Consider the following 17,417-nt stretch of genomic DNA (forward strand, 5'->3'; position numbering starts at 1 on the left):
GTGGTTTCTGAGAATGATTCTCTCTAGTTTTTATACGAGGATATTTCCTTTTCTACGGTTGGCTGCAAAGCGCTTGAAATCTCCACTTGCAAATTCCACAAAAAGAGGTTTTCAAATGTGCTCTGTCTAAACGAAGGTTCAACTCTGTTAGTTGAACACATGCAAATCGTAGAAGTTACTGAGAATTCTTCTGTGTAGCATTAGATGAAGAAATCCTGCTTCCAACGAAATCCTCAAGGAGGTCCAAATATCCACTTGCAGACTTTACAAACAGAGTGTTCCCAAACTGCTCTATGAAAAGAAAGGTTAAACTCTTTGAGTGGAACTCACACATCACAAAGTGGTTTCTGAGAATGATTCTCTCTAGTTTTTATACGAGGATATTTCCTTTTCTACGGTTGGCTGCAAAGCGCTTGAAATCTCCTCTTGCAAATTCCACAAAAAGAGGTTTTCAAATGTGCTCTGTCTAAACGAAGGTTCAACTCTGTTAGTTGAACACATGCAAATCGTAAAAGTTACTGAGAATTCTTCTGTGTAGCATTAGATGAGGAAATACCGCTTCAAACGATATCCTCAAGGAGGTCCAAATATCCACTTGCAGACTTCACAAACAGAGTGTTTCCAAACTGCTCTATGCAAAGAAAGGTTAAACTCTGTGAGTGGAACGCACACATCACAAAGTGGTTTCTGAGAATGATTCCCTCTAGTTTTTATATGAAGATATTTCTTGTTCTACCGTTGGCCAGAAATCGCTTGAAATCTCCACTTGCAAATTCCACAAAAAGAGGTTTTCAAATGTGCTCTGTCTAAAGAAAGGTTCAACTCTGTGAGTTGAACACACGCAACCCAAAGAAGTTACTGAGAATTCTTCTGTCTAGCATCAGATGAAGAAGTCCCACTTCCAACGAAATCCTCAAGGAGGTCCAAATATCCACTTGCAGACTTTACAAACAGAGTGTTTCCAAACTGCTCTATGAAAAGAAAGGTTAAACTCTTTGAGTGGAGCTCACACATCACAAAGTGGTTTCTGAGAATGATTCTCTCTAGTTTTTATACGAGGATATTTCCTTTTCTACTGTTGGCCCCAAATCGCTTGAAATCTCCACTTGCAGATTCCACAAAAAGAGGTTTTCAAATGTGCTCTGTCTAAAGGAAGGTTCAACTCTCTTAGTTGAACACATGCAAATCGTAGAAGTTACTGAGAATTCTTCTGTCTAGCATTAGATGAAGAAATCCCGCTTCCAACGAAATCCTCAAGGAGTTCCCAATATCCACTTGCAGACTTTACAAACAGAGTGCTTCCAAACTGCTCTATGAAAAGAAAGGTTAAACTCTTTGAGTGGAACTCACACATCACAAAGTGGTTTCTGAGAATGATTCTCTCTAGTTTTTATACGAGGATATTTCCTTTTCTACGGTTGGCTGCAAAGCGCTTGAAATCACCACTTGCAAATTCCACAAAAAGAGGTTTTCAAATGTGCTCTGTCTAAACGAAGGTTCAACTCTGTTAGTTGAACACATGCAAATCGTAGAAGTTACTGAGAATTCTTCTGTGTAGCATTAGATGAAGAAATACTGCTTCCAACGAAATCCTCAAGGAGGTCCAAATATCCACTTGCAGACTTTACAAACAGAGTGTTCCCAAACTGCTCTATGAAAAGAAAGGTTAAACTCTTTGAATGGAACTCACACATCACAAAGTGGTTTCTGAGAATGATTCTCTCTAATTTTTATACGAGGATATTTCCTTTTCTACGGTTGGCTGCAAAGCGCTTGAAATCTCCACTTGCAAATTCCACAAAAAGAGGTTTTCAAATGTGCTCTGTCTAAACGAAGGTTCAACTCTGTTAGTTGAACACATGCAAATCGTAGAAGTTACTGAGAATTCTTCTGTGTAGCATTAGATGAAGAAATCACGCTTCCAACGAAATCCTCAAAGAGGTCCCAATATCCACTTGCAGACTTTACAAACAGAGTGTTTCCAAACTGCTCTATGAAAAGAAATTTAAACTCTGTGAGTGGAACGCACACATCACAACGTGGTTTCTGAGAATGATTCCCTCTAGATTTTATGTGAAGTTATTTCCTTTTCTACCGCTGGCCCGAAATCGCTTCAAATGTCCACTTGCAGATTCCACTAAAAGAGGTTTTCATATGTGCTCTGTCTAAAGGAAGGTTCAACTCTGTTAGATGAACACATACAAATCAAAGAAGTTACTGAGAATTCTTCTGTGTAGCATTAGATGAAGAAATCCCTCTTCCAACGAAATCCTCAAAGAAGCACAAATATCCACTTGCAGACTTTACAAACAGAGTGTTTCCAAACTGCTCTATGAAAAGAGAGGTTAAACTCTGTGAGTGGAACGCACACATCACAAAGTGGTTTCTGAGAATGATTCCCTCTAGTTTTTATACGAGGGTATTTCCTTTTCTACGGTTGGCCCCAAATCGCTTGAAATCTCCACTTGCAGATTCCACAAAAAGAGGTTTTCAAATGTGCTCTGTCTAAAGGAAGGTTCAACTCTCTTAGTTGAACACATGCAAATCGTAGAAGTTACTGAGAATTCTTCTGTCTAGCATTAGATGAAGAAATCCCGCTTCCAACGAAATCCTCAAGGAGGTCCAAATATCCACTTGTAGACTTTACAAACAGAGTGTTTCCAAACTGCTCTATGAAAAGAAAGGTTAAACTCTTTGAGTGGAACTCACACATCACAAAGTGGTTTCTGAGAATGATTCTCTCTAGGTTTTATACGAGGATATTTCCTTTTCTACGGTTGGCTGCAAAGCGCTTGAAATCTCCTCTTGCAAATTCCACAAAAAGAGGTTTTCAAATGTGCTCTGTCTAAACGAAGGTTCAACTCTATTAGTTGAACACATGCAAATCGTAGAAGTTACTGAGAATTCTTCTGTGTAGCATTAGATGAAGAAATCCCGCTTCAAACGAAATCCTCAAGGTGGTCCAAATATCCACTTGCAGACTTCACAAACAGAGTGTTTCCAAACTGCTCTATGCAAAGAAAGGTTAAACTCTGTGAGTGTAACGCACACATCACAAAGTGGTTTCTGAGAATGATTCCCTCTAGTTTTTACATGAAGATATTTCTTGTTCTACCGTTGGCCCGAAATCGCTTGAAATCTCCACTTGCAAATTCCACAAAAAGAGGTTTTCAAATGTGCTCTGTCTAAACGAAGGTTCAACTCTGTTAGTTGAACACATGCAAATCTTAGAAGTTACTGAAAATTCTTCTGTGTAGCATTAGATGAAGAAATCCCGCTTCCAACGAAATCCTCAAGGAGGTCCAAATATCCACTTGCAGACTTTACAAACAGAGTGTTTCCAAACTGCTCTATGAAAAGAACGGTTAAACTCTGTGAGTGGAACGCACACATCACAAAGTGGTTTCTGAGAATGATTCCCTCTAGTTTTTATACGAGGGTATTTCCTTTTCTACGGTTGGCCCCAAATCGCTTGAAATCTCCACTTGCAGATTCCACAAAAAGAGGTTTTCAAATGTGCTCTGTCTAAAGGAAGGTTCAACTCTCTTAGTTGAACACATGCAAATCGTAGAAGTTACTGAGAATTCTTCTGTCTAGAATTAGATGAAGAAATCCCGCTTCCAACGAAATCCTCAAGGAGGTCCAAATATCCACTTGCAGACTTTACAAACAGAGTGTTTCCAAACTGCTCTATGAAAAGAAAGGTTAAACTCTTTGAGTGGAACTCACACATCACAAAGTGGTTTCTGAGAATGATTCTCTCTAGGTTTTATACCAGGATATTTCCTTTTCTACGGTTGGCTGCAAAGCACTTGAAATCTCCTCTTGCAAACTCCACAAAAAGAGGTTTTCAAATGTGCTCTGTCTAAACGAAGGTTCAACTCTATTAGTTGAACACATGCAAATCGTAGAAGTTACTGAGAATTCTTCTGTGTAGCATTAGATGAAGAAATCCCGCTTCAAACGAAATCCTCAAGGTGGTCCAAATATCCACTTGCAGACTTCACAAACAGAGTGTTTCCAAACTGCTCTATGCAAAGAAAGGTTAAACTCTGTGAGTGGAGCTCACACATCACAAAGTGGTTTCTGAGAATGATTCCCTCTAGTTTTTATATGAAGATATTTCTTGTTCTACCGTTGGCCCGAAATCGCTTGAAATCTCCACTTGCAAATTCCACAAAAAGAGGTTTTCAAATGTGCTCTGTCTAAACGAAGGTTCAACTCTGTTAGTTGAACACATGCAAATCGTAGAAGTTACTGAAAATTCTTCTGTGTAGCATTAGATGAAGAAATCCCGCTTCCAACGAAATCCTCAAGGAGGTCCAAATATCCACTTGCAGACTTTACAAACAGAGTGTTTCCAAACTGCTCTATGAAAAGAAAGGTTAAACTCTTTGAGTGGAGCTCACACATCACAAAGTGGTTTCTGAGAATGATTCTCTCTAGTTTTTATACTAGGATATTTCCTTTTCTACGGTTGGCCCCAAATCGCTTGAAATCTCCACTTGCAGATTCCACAAAAAGAGGTTTTCAAATGTGCTCTGTCTAAAGGAAGGTTCAACTCTCTTAGTTGAACACATGCAAATCGTAGAAGTTACTGAGAATTCTTCTGTCTAGCATTAGATGAAGAAATCCCGCTTCCAACGAAATCCTAAAGGAGGTCCAAATATCCACTTGCAGACTTTACAAACAGAGTGCTTCCAAACTGCTCTATGAAAAGAAAGGTTAAACTCTTTGAGTGGAACTCACACATCACAAAGTGGTTTCTGAGAATGATTCTCTCTAGTTTTTATACGAGGATATTTCCTTTTCTACGGTTGGCTGCAAAGCGCTTGAGATCTCCACTTGCAAATTCCACAAAAAGAGGTTTTCAAATGTGCTCTCTCTAAACGAAGGTTCAACTCTGTTAGTTGAACACATGCAAATCGTAGAAGTTACTGAGAATTCTTCTGTGTAGCATTAGATGAAGAAATCCTGCTTCCAACGAAATCCTCAAGGAGGTCCAAATATCCACTTGCAGACATTACAAACAGAGTGTTCCCAAACTACTCTATGAAAAGAAAGGTTAAACTCTTTGAGTGGAACTCACACATCACAAAGTGGTTTCTGAGAATGATTCTCTCTAGTTTTTATACGAGGATATTTCCTTTTCTACGGTTGGCCCCAAATCGCTTGAAATCTCCACTTGCAAATTCCACAAAAAGAGGTTTTCAAATGTGCTCTGTCTAAAGGAAGGTTCAACTCTCTTAGTTGAACACATGCAAATCGTAGAAGTTACTGAGAATTCTTCTGTGTAGCATTAGATGAAGAAATCATGCTTCCAACGAAATCCTCAAAGAGGTCCCAATATCCACTTGCAGCCTTTACAAACAGAGTGTTTCCAAACTGCTCTATGAAAAGAAAGGTTAAACTCTGTGAGTGGAACGCACACATCACAAAGTGGTTTCTGAGAATGATTCCCTCTAGATTTTATGTGAAGTTATTTCCTTTTCTACCGCTGGCCCGACATCGCTTCAAATGTGCACTTGCAGATTCCACTAAAAGAGGTTTTCATATGTGCTCTGTCTAAAGGAAGGTTCAACTCTGTTAGATGAACACATACAAATCAAAGAAGTTACTGAGAATTCTTCTGTGTAGCATTAGACGAAGAAATCCCTCTTCCAACGAAATCCTCAAAGAAGCACAAATATCCACTTGCAGACTTTACAAACAGAGTGCTTCCAAACTGCTCTATGAAAAGAAAGGTTAAACTCTTTGAGTGGAACTCACACATCACAAAGTGGTTTCTGAGAATGATTCTCTCTAGTTTTTATACGAGGATATTTCCTTTTCTACGGTTGGCTGCAAAGCGCTTGAAATCTCCACTTGCAAATTCCACAAAAAGAGGTTTTCAAATGTGCTCTGTCTAAACGAAGGTTCAACTCTGTTAGTTGAACACATGCAAATCGTAGAAGTTACTGAGAATTCTTCTGTGTAGCATTAGATGAAGAAATCCTGCTTCCAACGAAATCCTCAAGGAGGTCCAAATATCCACTTGCAGACTTTACAAACAGAGTGTTCCCAAACTGCTCTATGAAAAGAAAGGTTAAACTCTTTGAGTGGAACTCACACATCACAAAGTGGTTTCTGAGAATGATTCTCTCTAGTTTTTATACGAGGATATTTCCTTTTCTACGGTTGGCTGCAAAGCGCTTGAAATCTCCTCTTGCAAATTCCACAAAAAGAGGTTTTCAAATGTGCTCTGTCTAAACGAAGGTTCAACTCTGTTAGTTGAACACATGCAAATCGTAAAAGTTACTGAGAATTCTTCTGTGTAGCATTAGATGAGGAAATACCGCTTCAAACGATATCCTCAAGGAGGTCCAAATATCCACTTGCAGACTTCACAAACAGAGTGTTTCCAAACTGCTCTATGCAAAGAAAGGTTAAACTCTGTGAGTGGAACGCACACATCACAAAGTGGTTTCTGAGAATGATTCCCTCTAGTTTTTATATGAAGATATTTCTTGTTCTACCGTTGGCCAGAAATCGCTTGAAATCTCCACTTGCAAATTCCACAAAAAGAGGTTTTCAAATGTGCTCTGTCTAAAGAAAGGTTCAACTCTGTGAGTTGAACACACGCAACCCAAAGAAGTTACTGAGAATTCTTCTGTCTAGCATCAGATGAAGAAGTCCCACTTCCAACGAAATCCTCAAGGAGGTCCAAATATCCACTTGCAGACTTTACAAACAGAGTGTTTCCAAACTGCTCTATGAAAAGAAAGGTTAAACTCTTTGAGTGGAGCTCACACATCACAAAGTGGTTTCTGAGAATGATTCTCTCTAGTTTTTATACGAGGATATTTCCTTTTCTACTGTTGGCCCCAAATCGCTTGAAATCTCCACTTGCAGATTCCACAAAAAGAGGTTTTCAAATGTGCTCTGTCTAAAGGAAGGTTCAACTCTCTTAGTTGAACACATGCAAATCGTAGAAGTTACTGAGAATTCTTCTGTCTAGCATTAGATGAAGAAATCCCGCTTCCAACGAAATCCTCAAGGAGTTCCCAATATCCACTTGCAGACTTTACAAACAGAGTGCTTCCAAACTGCTCTATGAAAAGAAAGGTTAAACTCTTTGAGTGGAACTCACACATCACAAAGTGGTTTCTGAGAATGATTCTCTCTAGTTTTTATACGAGGATATTTCCTTTTCTACGGTTGGCTGCAAAGCGCTTGAAATCACCACTTGCAAATTCCACAAAAAGAGGTTTTCAAATGTGCTCTGTCTAAACGAAGGTTCAACTCTGTTAGTTGAACACATGCAAATCGTAGAAGTTACTGAGAATTCTTCTGTGTAGCATTAGATGAAGAAATACTGCTTCCAACGAAATCCTCAAGGAGGTCCAAATATCCACTTGCAGACTTTACAAACAGAGTGTTCCCAAACTGCTCTATGAAAAGAAAGGTTAAACTCTTTGAGTGGAACTCACACATCACAAAGTGGTTTCTGAGAATGATTCTCTCTAATTTTTATACGAGGATATTTCCTTTTCTACGGTTGGCTGCAAAGCGCTTGAAATCTCCACTTGCAAATTCCACAAAAAGAGGTTTTCAAATGTGCTCTGTCTAAACGAAGGTTCAACTCTGTTAGTTGAACACATGCAAATCGTAGAAGTTACTGAGAATTCTTCTGTGTAGCATTAGATGAAGAAATCACGCTTCCAACGAAATCCTCAAAGAGGTCCCAATATCCACTTGCAGACTTTACAAACAGAGTGTTTCCAAACTGCTCTATGAAAAGAAATTTAAACTCTGTGAGTGGAACGCACACATCACAACGTGGTTTCTGAGAATGATTCCCTCTAGATTTTATGTGAAGTTATTTCCTTTTCTACCGCTGGCCCGAAATCGCTTCAAATGTCCACTTGCAGATTCCACTAAAAGAGGTTTTCATATGTGCTCTGTCTAAAGGAAGGTTCAACTCTGTTAGATGAACACATACAAATCAAAGAAGTTACTGAGAATTCTTCTGTGTAGCATTAGATGAAGAAATCCCTCTTCCAACGAAATCCTCAAAGAAGCACAAATATCCACTTGCAGACTTTACAAACAGAGTGTTTCCAAACTGCTCTATGAAAAGAGAGGTTAAACTCTGTGAGTGGAACGCACACATCACAAAGTGGTTTCTGAGAATGATTCCCTCTAGTTTTTATACGAGGGTATTTCCTTTTCTACGGTGGGCCCCAAATCGCTTGAAATCTCCACTTGCAGATTCCACAAAAAGAGGTTTTCAAATGTGCTCTGTCTAAAGGAAGGTTCAACTCTCTTAGTTGAACACATGCAAATCGTAGAAGCTACTGAGAATTCTTCTGTGTAGCATTAGATGAAGAAAACCCGCTTCCAACGAAATCCTCAAGGAGGTCCAAATATCCACTTGCAGACTTTACAAACAGAGTGTTCCCAAACTGCTCTATGAAAAGAAAGGTTAAACTCTTTGAGTGGAACTCACACATCACAAAGTGGTTTCTGAGAATGATTCTCTCTAGTTTTTATACGAGGATATTTCCTTTTCTACGGTTGGCCCCAAATCGCTTGAAATCTCCACTTGCAAATTCCACAAAAAGAGGTTTTCAAATGTGCTCTGTCTAAAGGAAGGTTCAACTCTCTTAGTTGAACACATGCAAATCGTAGAAGTTACTGAGAATTCTTCTGTCTAGCATTAGATGAAGAAATCCCGCTTCCAACGAAATCCTCAAGGAGGTCCAAATATCCACTTGTAGACTTTACAAACAGAGTGTTTCCAAACTGCTCTATGAAAAGAAAGGTTAAACTCTTTGAGTGGAACTCACACATCACAAAGTGGTTTCTGAGAATGATTCTCTCTAGGTTTTATACGAGGATATTTCCTTTTCTACGGTTGGCTGCAAAGCGCTTGAAATCTCCTCTTGCAAATTCCACAAAAAGAGGTTTTCAAATGTGCTCTGTCTAAACGAAGGTTCAACTCTATTAGTTGAACACATGCAAATCGTAGAAGTTACTGAGAATTCTTCTGTGTAGCATTAGATGAAGAAATCCCGCTTCAAACGAAATCCTCAAGGTGGTCCAAATATCCACTTGCAGACTTCACAAACAGAGTGTTTCCAAACTGCTCTATGCAAAGAAAGGTTAAACTCTGTGAGTGTAACGCACACATCACAAAGTGGTTTCTGAGAATGATTCCCTCTAGTTTTTACATGAAGATATTTCTTGTTCTACCGTTGGCCCGAAATCGCTTGAAATCTCCACTTGCAAATTCCACAAAAAGAGGTTTTCAAATGTGCTCTGTCTAAACGAAGGTTCAACTCTGTTAGTTGAACACATGCAAATCTTAGAAGTTACTGAAAATTCTTCTGTGTAGCATTAGATGAAGAAATCCCGCTTCCAACGAAATCCTCAAGGAGGTCCAAATATCCACTTGCAGACTTTACAAACAGAGTGTTTCCAAACTGCTCTATGAAAAGAACGGTTAAACTCTGTGAGTGGAACGCACACATCACAAAGTGGTTTCTGAGAATGATTCCCTCTAGTTTTTATACGAGGGTATTTCCTTTTCTACGGTTGGCCCCAAATCGCTTGAAATCTCCACTTGCAGATTCCACAAAAAGAGGTTTTCAAATGTGCTCTGTCTAAAGGAAGGTTCAACTCTCTTAGTTGAACACATGCAAATCGTAGAAGTTACTGAGAATTCTTCTGTCTAGAATTAGATGAAGAAATCCCGCTTCCAACGAAATCCTCAAGGAGGTCCAAATATCCACTTGCAGACTTTACAAACAGAGTGTTTCCAAACTGCTCTATGAAAAGAAAGGTTAAACTCTTTGAGTGGAACTCACACATCACAAAGTGGTTTCTGAGAATGATTCTCTCTAGGTTTTATACCAGGATATTTCCTTTTCTACGGTTGGCTGCAAAGCACTTGAAATCTCCTCTTGCAAACTCCACAAAAAGAGGTTTTCAAATGTGCTCTGTCTAAACGAAGGTTCAACTCTATTAGTTGAACACATGCAAATCGTAGAAGTTACTGAGAATTCTTCTGTGTAGCATTAGATGAAGAAATCCCGCTTCAAACGAAATCCTCAAGGTGGTCCAAATATCCACTTGCAGACTTCACAAACAGAGTGTTTCCAAACTGCTCTATGCAAAGAAAGGTTAAACTCTGTGAGTGTAACGCACACATCACAAAGTGGTTTCTGAGAATGATTCCCTCTAGTTTTTATATGAAGATATTTCTTGTTCTACCGTTGGCCCGAAATCGCTTGAAATCTCCACTTGCAAATTCCACAAAAAGAGGTTTTCAAATGTGCTCTGTCTAAACGAAGGTTCAACTCTGTTAGTTGAACACATGCAAATCGTAGAAGTTACTGAAAATTCTTCTGTGTAGCATTAGATGAAGAAATCCCGCTTCCAACGAAATCCTCAAGGAGGTCCAAATATCCACTTGCAGACTTTACAAACAGAGTGTTTCCAAACTGCTCTATGAAAAGAAAGGTTAAACTCTTTGAGTGGAGCTCACACATCACAAAGTGGTTTCTGAGAATGATTCTCTCTAGTTTTTATACTAGGATATTTCCTTTTCTACGGTTGGCCCCAAATCGCTTGAAATCTCCACTTGCAGATTCCACAAAAAGAGGTTTTCAAATGTGCTCTGTCTAAAGGAAGGTTCAACTCTCTTAGTTGAACACATGCAAATCGTAGAAGTTACTGAGAATTCTTCTGTCTAGCATTAGATGAAGAAATCCCGCTTCCAACGAAATCCTAAAGGAGGTCCAAATATCCACTTGCAGACTTTACAAACAGAGTGCTTCCAAACTGCTCTATGAAAAGAAAGGTTAAACTCTTTGAGTGGAACTCACACATCACAAAGTGGTTTCTGAGAATGATTCTCTCTAGTTTTTATACGAGGATATTTCCTTTTCTACGGTTGGCTGCAAAGCGCTTGAGATCTCCACTTGCAAATTCCACAAAAAGAGGTTTTCAAATGTGCTCTCTCTAAACGAAGGTTCAACTCTGTTAGTTGAACACATGCAAATCGTAGAAGTTACTGAGAATTCTTCTGTGTAGCATTAGATGAAGAAATCCTGCTTCCAACGAAATCCTCAAGGAGGTCCAAATATCCACTTGCAGACATTACAAACAGAGTGTTCCCAAACTACTCTATGAAAAGAAAGGTTAAACTCTTTGAGTGGAACTCACACATCACAAAGTGGTTTCTGAGAATGATTCTCTCTAGTTTTTATACGAGGATATTTCCTTTTCTACGGTTGGCCCCAAATCGCTTGAAATCTCCACTTGCAAATTCCACAAAAAGAGGTTTTCAAATGTGCTCTGTCTAAAGGAAGGTTCAACTCTCTTAGTTGAACACATGCAAATCGTAGAAGTTACTGAGAATTCTTCTGTGTAGCATTAGATGAAGAAATCATGCTTCCAACGAAATCCTCAAAGAGGTCCCAATATCCACTTGCAGCCTTTACAAACAGAGTGTTTCCAAACTGCTCTATGAAAAGAAAGGTTAAACTCTGTGAGTGGAACGCACACATCACAAAGTGGTTTCTGAGAATGATTCCCTCTAGATTTTATGTGAAGTTATTTCCTTTTCTACCGCTGGCCCGACATCGCTTCAAATGTGCACTTGCAGATTCCACTAAAAGAGGTTTTCATATGTGCTCTGTCTAAAGGAAGGTTCAACTCTGTTAGATGAACACATACAAATCAAAGAAGTTACTGAGAATTCTTCTGTGTAGCATTAGACGAAGAAATCCCTCTTCCAACGAAATCCTCAAAGAAGCACAAATATCCACTTGCAGACTTTACAAACAGAGTGCTTCCAAACTGCTCTATGAAAAGAAAGGTTAAACTCTTTGAGTGGAACTCACACATCACAAAGTGGTTTCTGAGAATGATTCTCTCTAGTTTTTATACGAGGATATTTCCTTTTCTACGGTTGGCTGCAAAGCGCTTGAAATCTCCACTTGCAAATTCCACAAAAAGAGGTTTTCAAATGTGCTCTGTCTAAACGAAGGTTCAACTCTGTTAGTTGAACACATGCAAATCGTAGAAGTTACTGAGAATTCTTCTGTGTAGCATTAGATGAAGAAATCCTGCTTCCAACGAAATCCTCAAGGAGGTCCAAATATCCACTTGCAGACTTTACAAACAGAGTGTTCCCAAACTGCTCTATGAAAAGAAAGGTTAAACTCTTTGAGTGGAACTCACACATCACAAAGTGGTTTCTGAGAATCATTCTCTCTAGTTTTTATACGAGGATATTTCCTTTTCTACGGTTGGCCCCAAATCGCTTGAAATCTCCACTTGCAAATTCCACACAAAGAGGTTTTCAAATGTGCTCTGTCTAAAGGAAGGTTCAACTCTCTTAGTTGAACACATGCAAATCGTAGAACTTACTGAGAATTCTTCTGTGTAGCATTAGATGCAGAAATCATGCTTCCAACGAAATCCTCAAAGAGGTCCCAATATCCACTTGCAGACTTTACAAACAGAGTGTTTCCAAACTGCTCTATGAAAAGAAAGGTTAAACTCTGTGAGTGGAACGCACACATCACAACGTGGTTTCTGAGAATGATTCCCTCTAGATTTTATGTGAAGTTATTTCCTTTTCTACCGTTGGCCCGAAATCGCTTGAAATCTCCACTTGCAAATTCCACAAAAAGAGGTTTTCAAATGTGCTCTGTCTAAACGAAGGTTCAACTCTGTTAGTTGAACACATGCAAATCGTAGAAGTTACTGAAAATTCTTCTGTGTAGCATTAGATGAAGAAATCCCGCTTCCAACGAAATCCTCAAGGAGGTCCAAATATCCACTTGCAGACTTTACAAACAGAGTGTTTCCAAACTGCTCTATGAAAAGAAAGGTTAAACCCTTTGAGTGGAGCTCACACATCACAAAGTGGTTTCTGAGAATGATTCTCTCTAGTTTTTATACGAGGATATTTCCTTTTCTACGGTTGGCCCCAAATCGCTTGAAATCTCCACTTGCAGATTCCACAAAAAGAGGTTTTCAAATGTGCTCTGTCTAAAGGAAGGTTCAACTCTTTTAGTTGAACACATGCAAATCGTAGAAGTTACTGAGAATTGTTCTGTGTAGCATTAGATGAAGAAATCCTGCTTCCAACGAAATCCTCAAGGACGTCCAAATATCCACTTGCAGACTTTACAAACAGAGTGTTTCAAAACTGCTCTATGAAAAGAAAGGTTAAACTCTGTGAGTGGAACGCACACATCACAACGTGGTTTCTGAGAATGATTCCCTCTAGATTTTATGTGAAGTTATTTCCTTTTCTACCGCTGGCCCGAAATCGCTTCAAATGTCCACTTGCAGATTCCACTAAAAGAGGTTTTCATATGTGCTCTGTCTAAAGGAAGGTTCAACTCTGTTAGATGAACACATACAAATCAAAGAAGTTACTGAGAATTCTTCTGTGTAGCATTAGATGAAGAAATCCCTCTTCCAACGAAATCCTCAAAGAAGCACAAATATCCACTTGCAGACTTTACAAACAGAGTGTTTCCAAACTGCTCTATGAAAAGAGAGGTTAAACTCTGTGAGTGGAACGCACACATCACAAAGTGGTTTCTGAGAATGATTCCCTCTAGTTTTTATACGAGGGTATTTCCTTTTCTACGGTGGGCCCCAAATCGCTTGAAATCTCCACTTGCAGATTCCACAAAAAGAGGTTTTCAAATGTGCTCTGTCTAAAGGAAGGTTCAACTCTCTTAGTTGAACACATGCAAATCGTAGAAGCTACTGAGAATTCTTCTGTGTAGCATTAGATGAAGAAAACCCGCTTCCAACGAAATCCTCAAGGAGGTCCAAATATCCACTTGCAGACTTTACAAACAGAGTGTTCCCAAACTGCTCTATGAAAAGAAAGGTTAAACTCTTTGAGTGGAACTCACACATCACAAAGTGGTTTCTGAGAATGATTCTCTCTAGTTTTTATACGAGGATATTTCCTTTTCTACGGTTGGCCCCAAATCGCTTGAAATCTCCACTTGCAAATTCCACAAAAAGAGGTTTTCAAATGTGCTCTGTCTAAAGGAAGGTTCAACTCTCTTAGTTGAACACATGCAAATCGTAGAAGTTACTGAGAATTCTTCTGTGTAGCATTAGATGAAGAAATCACGCTTCCAACGAAATCCTCAAAGAGGTCCCAATATCCACTTGCAGACTTTACAAACAGAGTGCTTCCAAACTGCTCTATGAAAAGAAAGGTTAAACTCTGTGAGTGGAACGCACACATCACAACGTGGTTTCTGAGAATGATTCCCTCTAGATTTTATGTGAAGTTATTTCCTTTTCTACCGCTGGCCCGAAATCGCTTCAAATGTCCACTTGCAGATTCCACTAAAAGAGGTTTTCATATGTGCTCTGTCTAAAGGAAGGTTCAACTCTGTTAGATGAACACATACAAATCAAAGAAGTTACTGAGAATTCTTCTGTGTAGCATTAGATGAAGAAATCCCTCTTCCAACGAAATCCTCAAAGAAGCACAAATATCCACTTGCAGACTTTACAAACAGAGTGTTTCCAAACTGCTCTATGAAAAGAGAGGTTAAACTCTGTGAGTGGAATGCACACATCACAAAGTGGTTTCTGAGAATGATTCCCTCTAGTTTTTATACGAGGGTATTTCCTTTTCTACGGTTGGCCCCAAATCGCTTGAAATCTCCACTTGCAGATTCCACAAAAAGAGGTTTTCAAATGTGCTCTGTCTAAACGAAGGTTCAACTCTGTGAGTTGAACACACGCAACCCAAAGAAGTTACTGAGAATTCTTCTGTCTAGCATTACATGAAGAAATCCCGCTTCCAAGGAAATCCTCAAGGAGGTACAAATATCCACTTGCAGACTTTACAAACAGAGTGCTTCCAAACTGCTCTATGAAAAGAAAGGTTAAACTCTTTCAGTGGAACTCACACATCACAAAGTGGTTTCTGAGAATGATTCTCTCTACTTTTTATACGAGGATATTTCCTTTTCTACGGTTGGCTGCAAAGCGCTTGAAATCTCCACTTGCAAATTCCACAAAAAGAGGTTTTCATATGTGCTCTGTCTAAACGAAGGTTCAACTCTCTTAGTTGAACACATGCAAATCGTAGAAGTTACTGAGAATTCTTCTGTGTAGCATTAGATGAAGAAATCCCGCTTCCAACGAAATCCTGAAAGAGGTCCCAATATCCACTTGCAGACTTTACAAACAGAGTGTTTCCAAACTGATCTATGAAAAGAAAGGTTAAACTCTGTGAGTGGAACGCACACATCACAACGTGGTTTCTGAGAATGATTCCCTCTAGATTTTATGTGAAGTTATTTCCTTTTCTACCGCTGGCCCGAAATCGCTTGAAATGTCCACTTGCAAATTCCACAAAAAGAGGTTTTCATATGTGCTCTCTCTAAAGGAAGGTTCAACTCTGTTAGATGAACACATACAAATCAAAGAAGTTACTGAGAATTCTTCTGTGTAGCATTAGATGAAGAAATCCCTCTTCCAACGAAATCCTCAAAGAAGCACAAATATCCACTTGCAGACATTACAAACAGAGTGTTTCCAAACTGCTCTATGAAAAGAGAGGTTAAACTCTGTGAGTGGAACGCACACATCACAAAGTGGTTTCTGAGAATGATTCCCTCTAGTTTTTATACGAGGGTGTTTCCTTTTCTACGGTTGGCCCCAAATAGCTTGAAATCTCCACTTGCAGATTCTACAAAAAGAGGTTTTCAAATGTGCTCTGTCTAAAGGAAGGTTCAACTCTCTTAGTTGAACACATGCAAATCGCAGAAGTTACTGAGAATTCTTATCTGTAGTATTAGATGAAGAAATCCCGCTTCCTATGAAATCTTCAAGGAGGTCCAAATATCCACTTGCAGACTTTACAAACAGAGTGTTTCCAAACTGCTCTATGAAAAGAAAGGTTAAACTCTTTGAGTGGAACTCACACATAACAAAGTGGTTTCTGAGAATGATTCTCTCTAGTTTTTATACGAGGATATTTCCTTTTCTACGGTTGGATTCAAAGCGCTTGAAATCTCCACTTGCAAATTCCACAAAAAGAGGTTTTCAAATGTGCTCTGTCTAAACGAAGGTTCAACTCTGTTAGTTGAACACATGCAAATCGTAGAAGTTACTGAGAATTCTTCTGTGTAGCATAAGATGAAGAAATCCCTCTTCCAACGAAATCCTCAAAGAAGCACAAATATCCATTTGCAGACTTTACAAACAGAGTGTTTCCAAACTGCTCTATGAAAAGAGAGGTTAAACTCTGTGAGTGGAACGCACACATCACAAAGTGGTTTCTGAGAATGATTCCCTCTAGTTTTTATATGAAGATATTTCCTTTTCTACCGTTGGCCCGAAATCGCTTGAAATTTCCACTAGCAAATTCCAATAAAAGAGGGTTTCAAATCTGCTCTGTCTAAAGGAAGGTTCAACTCTGTGAGTTGAACACAAGCAACCCAAAGAATTTACTGAGAACTCTTCGGTCTAGCATTAGATGAAGAAATCCCTCTTCCAACGAAATCCTCAAGGAGGACCAAATATCCACTTGCAGACTTTACAAACAGAGTGTTTCCAAACTGCTCTATGAAAAGAAAGGTTAAACTCTTTGAGTGGAACGCACACACCACAAAGTGGTTTCTGAGAATGATTCTCTCTAGTTTTTATACGAGGATATTTCCTTTTCTACGGTTGGCCCCAAATCCCTTGAAATCTCCACTTGCAGATTCCACAAAAAGAGGTTTTCAAATGTGCTCTGTCTAAAGGAAGGTTCAACTCTCTTAGTTGAACACATGCAAATCGTAGAAGTTACTGAGAATTCTTCTGTGTAGCATTAGATGAAGAAATCCCGCTTCAAACGAAATCCTCATGGAGGTCCAAATATCCACCTGCAGACTTTACAAACAGAGTGTTTCCAAACTGCTCTATGCAAAGAAAGGTTAAACTCTGTGAGTGTAACGCACACATCACAAAGTGGTTTCTGAGAATGATTCCCTCTAGTTTTTATATGAAGATATTTCTTGTTCTACCGTTGGCCCGAAATCGCTTGAAATCTCCACTTGCAAATTCCACAAAAAGAGGTTTTCAAATGTGCTCTGTCTAAAAGAAGGTTCAACTCTGTGAGTTGAACACATGCAACCCAAAGAAGTTACTGAGAATTCTTCTGTCTAGCATCAGATGAAGAAATCCTGCTTCCAACGAAATCCTCAAGGATGCCCAAATATCCACTTGCAGACTTTACAAACAGAGTGTTCCCAAACTGCCCTATGAAAAGAAAGGTTAAACCCTTAGAGTGGAACTCACACATCACAAAGTGGTTTCTGAGAATGATTCCCTCTGGTTTTTATATGAAGATATTTCTTGTTCTACCGTTGGCCCGAAATCGCTTGAAA

Source organism: Gorilla gorilla, chromosome 2 (assembly GCF_029281585.2).
Source record: "Gorilla gorilla gorilla isolate KB3781 chromosome 2, NHGRI_mGorGor1-v2.1_pri, whole genome shotgun sequence".
NCBI lineage: Eukaryota > Metazoa > Chordata > Mammalia > Primates > Hominidae > Gorilla > Gorilla gorilla.